Here is a 6,073-nt window from a genome sequence, read left to right on the forward strand (position 1 = left end):
CCTAAAACGAGAGTATGGTGACCGCTCACCCTACTAATCTTGCAATAAAAGTCAGTCACCATCAAATGTAAATAAAAATAAATATAATTAGTCCTTTAATTGACTCTTTCTGCCCCGCAAAGTTTGTATATCATATATCTCACTCTGCTAGACATTGGGGTTCTTATATCTATGACTTATAAGAAGTCCCTGCTCTATCGAATATATGCATGGAGTTCTCTGGGAGAAATATGAATGGGTAACTCTTTTGAGAAATAACACAGTATAAGCTTTTGGGGTCTTTATTTTTTAACACTTTACAGGAGTTATAGTAAGTCAAAAGAAAATGTTGGCATTGTTTTTAATTTAAACACTTTACAGAAGGAAACCTCAAATGATTAAAAAGTATTGGCATGGTGTATGCATATTTTCATAGTTACACATGGAAACGTTTTAATAAAATATCAGAACAAATTATAATATGAAATTGTATTTAATTAAATTTTCAAAATACATCCATATTCATTAAATCATTTTACCCTTTGGTGTCAGTAATTCCCTCCTGACCCATCCCACTTACTAATTTAGAAGGCTTATTAAAAAGAAAATAATCCTGTTTTCTGTTTCATGCTGGAATACAGTGATATTAATTGTTCAGTTGTGCATCAATCACTACTTAGAACTTAGGCATATAAGTGTTTTGCCTTCATAAATTTCTCATGAAAGCATATTCAGACGATTGTTCAAAGATGATGCATGAACAAATACTGAAATAAGTTATTTCTATTAGGTGTTCTTTCTTTTCTTTATTTTTCTTTCTTTCTTTTTTTTTTTTTTCACATCCCAAGCCTACCTAGCTTGACGAGGGAAAGTGGCAACAAAGAAAGCCTACACACGAAATCAGAGTCAACCACTTAGCAAACACTCATTAAAAAATTTTAAGCCCCGCAAGCCACAGAAAAGTGATCATTAAAAAGTGTTAAGCTAAAGAATAAAGAGACCAGAGAGTAACAAGTCAAAAGTCGTGGGTTCTATTAGTTGTTCTTAATGAGGCAAGTTGGGACAAGAGGTGGTAATGCAGATGCTAATCTGTTTGCACAACAGCAATCAACTAGATATATTTGAGTCATATGTTTAAAAAAAACAACTCCTGTTGCAAGTTATGGGTGTGTGCATCTAACAGATGGGTATGTTTCCCTGCTGGCCAGCTACCCTGTGGTCAGTTGCCTACCTGGACTTGGTAATGGGTACATGTGCATGTTTCATGTAAGTACATATCAGTAAGAGTAGTTATTTGTCCCAATACCACAAGTGCTGACAAGAGTCATTGTTGGAGCCATCAACACCCCTGGAGCCCTCTCATTTCATGGCACTGATGTTACACTGGCTACACATGGACGAGAACAGAGCCTCATCCGCAGAATGGACACTGGTGTAGAAGCAGACTTGGGCATTAACATTCAAGGCACTTAGTAAGTACCCCGGATAAAGCTAATCACTGTGGGTGATGCAGCAGGTTTCCATTACAAGACAAAGATTTACATATATACTTGAACCGTAAATTTTAGAAGACAAGTTATTTCCTTGTTCAAGAAAAGTCACAAAGCAGTGTTTGTATCAAGCAAAAGAAGAACTATATCTTTGCTGATAGGAAAGTTCTCCCTGCAAACAAAAGGGACTTATAGGAATTTATCTGGGTCTTAAAATCTATGTAGGAGGAACCATTATAAAAACAAAATTATACTCAGATCTCAGTCATTTACCTATCAATTCAAATCAATTCAAATGTCCATTGAGAGCTGTATTTGTTTCCTAGGGCTGCTGTCCCACAACCTCAGTGGCTTAGAATAATAGAAATGTATTCTCACAGTTCTGGAGGCTAGAAGTCTGAAATAAAAAATATTCGCAGAGCCAGTTCCTTCTGAGGGTTGTGACAAAGAATCTGCTCCAGGACTCTCTCTTAGCTCCTGGTCGCCTCCGTTGTTTGTTGCATATTGATGGCATCGTCCCTGTGCCTTCATGTGATCTTTTCTCTATGTGTGTCTATCTCTCTTTCAAAACTTCCCCGTTTTCTAAGTATACCAGTAATATTGGATTCACGTCCGCCCTAATGATCTCATTCAAACTGAATTACCTCTGTAAAGGCCCCATTTCCCCATAGGTCACATTTTCAGGTATTGGGGGTTAGGACTTTTACATGTCTTTTCATGAGTGATACAACTCAACCCACAGCTTAACAAACGCCTGCCAGCTACCAGGTACGGTGCAAGGCATTTACAGACAGCCAAGACACAGTTGCTGCCCTTCTTGTGTTTAATAATCTAGCAAACATAATCATCACTGAGATTAAGATATGTTTTTAAAAGAGCAACAACAATTGATTGATTGTTACCTCAATGCCTGAGACTTCTAAATACTTTCCACGCATTCTTTTTTTATTTAATCCTCACAGCCACACTATCAGGTAAGCATGGCTTTACTTACATTTAGGAACGACTTTATAGAGAGCTTATATTTGACTTAGGCTTGAATAACAGTTAGGAATTCTTCAGTCAAAGGTGAAGTCACATCAGGAAAACTACCTGAGTGAATTAGCAGAAGTGAGGATAGAAAGAGTATGTATAGGGAACTGAGTTATCTAATTTTAGGGGACAGAGATGGGCAACCAGACAATTCTTCAGCTTGGGCTGTGCCATATGCCTCTCACTTCCTGCCTGGGCTTCTGGGATCTTCAACATGGATTGAATGGGGCAACCCCCATGCAACCGGTAATGGAGGGACATCAACTTCCACTGCCATTTTTAACTAATAGTGATAGAAACCAATAAAACATGCTTGCCCCTTTCAACCCCTGGGTGGATAGTTCTGAGACACTGTTCATAAAGTTCTCAAAAGGTCCCAAGTGTCCATTAACCACAGTGGTGGCCAACTCAATAATGCATCCTATTGTCTTTCCTTCCTTCCCTATTTTACTCTCTCGCCCTATACTGTTGCTCCCCAAAATCACAATACCAACTAAACTACTTGTATGCACACTTTGACCTCCGGTCCTACATTCAAAGGAACCCAGTCTAAGACAGTTGGTATCAGATTTTATTATCCCAGTTCAGAGGTGGACACAATTGATTTATCAATGACTTTTTCAAAGCCATGCTCCTTTAAGCATGCCCAAAATGAGCACCTGTCTCTTAGATTCATGAAGATTTTCCCCACAAAAGAGGTCATCCAATCTGAAACGTCTCATTTACCACTTTGCAGGTATAGATAACTTAAAGTAGCTTTCATGCAGGAAAGCATTTCTGTACTGTCACCTTTGGCACAGAGGAATGGTCGCTGGTCCCAGCTGCCAGGACCCCAGAAGCTTAAGAATAATTTCATCCAAAGTAAAACTAAGAAAGCAAGTCATAGAAGTTAAACGCAAATGTTCTGTCATCTTAGTGTCTTCCCATTAAACAAAACAAAACAAAACAAAACAAAACAAAACAAAACAAAACAAAACAAAACAAAACAAAACAAAACAAAAAAGAATGAGAATTTCAACTGAGGAGAAATTAACTAGAACCAAAAAGAAAGGGAAGAAAAGTAGAGACATCTGACTCAAAGGCAAATCTGCTTGAATTGCCTCGGCCACCGCCTAATTAAAAATTGCAACATGAAAGCCTTTTGAGACCTTTAAAATTATTCTCTGATTATTGCCGGAGACTTTTCTACTTTACAGAAATAAATATGTTAACGAGGTGCTTCCTCCCACAATGTCCATAGCTCTGTATTTTAAAATATTACCATTTGCAGATTTTTATTTTGGACTTTTTTCTGTTTTTGCACCTTTCTCCTGAACAAATTCTTCTTCTGTGAAGGTCACTTCAAGTTCCATGATGTAGGGAGGGTGCATGCTCTTAAGGGCACTAAAAGCTCCATATGTACGAATAAATTGTCATCGAGATTAATTATAGTAGAAGATGTTCGAAGGATTCCATTATCATTCTATATTCCATTAAGAGGCTGTAACGTACAGATAATAATCCTATTGTACCACAGTTGACATCCACATACATCTTGAAAATATATCTAAAACAAGACTTAAAATTATAGGATTCAGTGAAAAAAAATACTATCCCATTCTTTTATTTGATCATTTCCCCTGATCTTACGATCCATTAATACTCAATGGATTTGTGGCTCTAATACACTTTATAATTCTCTAATTTTCTTCCTCCCCTTTCCACGGGATGCATTCTATCCCTCCTTTGGATAAAGTATCTGAGAGTCATCCAACCTCACTACCTGGGAGGTTTCTGTAATTAGGCAGACCCTCAGAAAGTGCTATGAGACGATCAACCCTGTCAACTGTGTTTCTATTTTGCCGTGAAACCAGTTAAGACCTCCGAATCCACAGTCTTTGGGAAACGATGCAGTAATACAGCCTTTCACATATTTGGGGGAACTTGTTTCATAAAAAAGGACAGATGGAAGCAACTTTGCAAAAAATACTCTGCTGTAGCCTCAAGAAGATTTAGAAGGGAGAAAAAAGCTTTTTTCAAATAGCCTGTTTTCAAAGCACAAACTGCCCTTGGGGATAAAAAAAACTTCATTTTACTCTCTTTTCTTACACAAGCTTTCAGAGGAGTCCCTGTGATGAAGCATATCGTACCATGCTCACGGACAGCTGTCTTTGTGTGTGAGAAAGAATATGTAAAAATGAGTAGCTATTTACTGCAGCAATGCTTAGTGTGCTCTCAAGTCCTTGATGAAATTTTAGTTTTGATTTTGTCAGTAAAATAACATCTAAAACTTGGTGTTTTCAAAAGCTTGGCATGCCTCTCAACCAGATCTTATGTCATTTCTGGCTGTATCACCTGTATGTCTTGGTTTCTCACTCTCAGTGCTATTGATATTTGGGGCCAGCTCGTCCCCTGTGGTAGTTGGAGACTGTCCTGTGCATTCCAGAATGTTGAACAGCATCCCTGGCTCTTACCACTATCTGCTGAGAGCACCCACCCAATCAAAAATGTCCCCAGACTTTGTCAAATATCCCTGAGGGGACAAAATTGAGAGCCATTGTTTTATGCTAATAACATTCTGCTTGGAGAGATTTTGTCTTGAGGCTTGTGTCTAGGTACAGGATATGCCGTGAGCATACTGAGTTCTCCAGAGAACAATTTTCTTAGACAAAATTTAGAGCCAACAGGAACAGCAGTAAAGGGCGTTGGAGAAGCACTGCTCCTGGCTTGCATTTGTATACAAGCATAAGTGTTTTTCACTCCTACCATGTACGGTGGCGGGATTTCCCACACCGACCTTGTCATGCAGGGTGTCATGTGGGGTCTCTGGTCCCACTTCCCACATAAGAATGCAGAATATGGTGAGGCCAAGAACACCAATGGAGCCATGGATAGGGGAGTCATACCACTATACTCTCGCAGAAGGCTGGATTGGAGACACAGGAAGCAGGAGCCACACTGTCCGCAACCTGCCGTCCACGTCTCTCTGCCAACCAAACCAATTCCACTTGCTAACTGCAATCCGCGCTTGCTAGTTCAGCCACCATTTTCTTGCTAGCCCTCATTTTTCTGCTAGCATACCCACGGCAGTTACATTAGTTGCCAATGGCTCACTGGTTATAACTGACGGCCAACTAGCCACAGCTAATGGCCATCCAATCACAGTTGATGGCCATTTACTACCTGAGCCAGCACCTTTCCACGTGAGGCCGAGAGCCTGGAAACTGCACTCCTGGCTCTGTCCCCACACTCCACCCCTACAGGGTCTCATCTCACATTCTATGCAACAAGCGTCTTCCACGAGGGGCCCTGTGCGAGGAGCCTGGAGGTGAATGCAATATCCTGGACACAGCCAGGCTCTCTGGACACAACCAGGGTTTCTCAGGGCACCACCAGTCCTTCTGGGCACAGCCAGACTTCCTGGGCTTCTTAGGGTACCAGCAGTCTCCCCGGGCACAGCCAGTGCCTCTCAGGGCACTGCCACTCTCTCTGGGCACATCCAGACTTCCTGGACACAGCAAGGGCTCTCAGGGCACTGCCACTCTCTCTGGGCCTCTCAGGGTATTGTGCTGGAACAACAGCGACTCACAGTC

General features: G+C 40.5%; 1 protein-coding gene across 8 annotated transcripts in view; it reads left to right on the forward strand.

Annotated features, from left to right (window-relative positions):
* Nucleotides 1-6,073, forward strand: part of GRIK1 (glutamate ionotropic receptor kainate type subunit 1) — a 359,894-nt gene that overhangs the window by 153,238 nt on the left and 200,583 nt on the right. The window lies entirely within an intron of this gene.

This window comes from Rhinolophus sinicus, chromosome 17 (assembly GCF_057876585.1).
Source record: "Rhinolophus sinicus isolate RSI-liver-muscle chromosome 17, RSI-T2T, whole genome shotgun sequence".
NCBI lineage: Eukaryota > Metazoa > Chordata > Mammalia > Chiroptera > Rhinolophidae > Rhinolophus > Rhinolophus sinicus.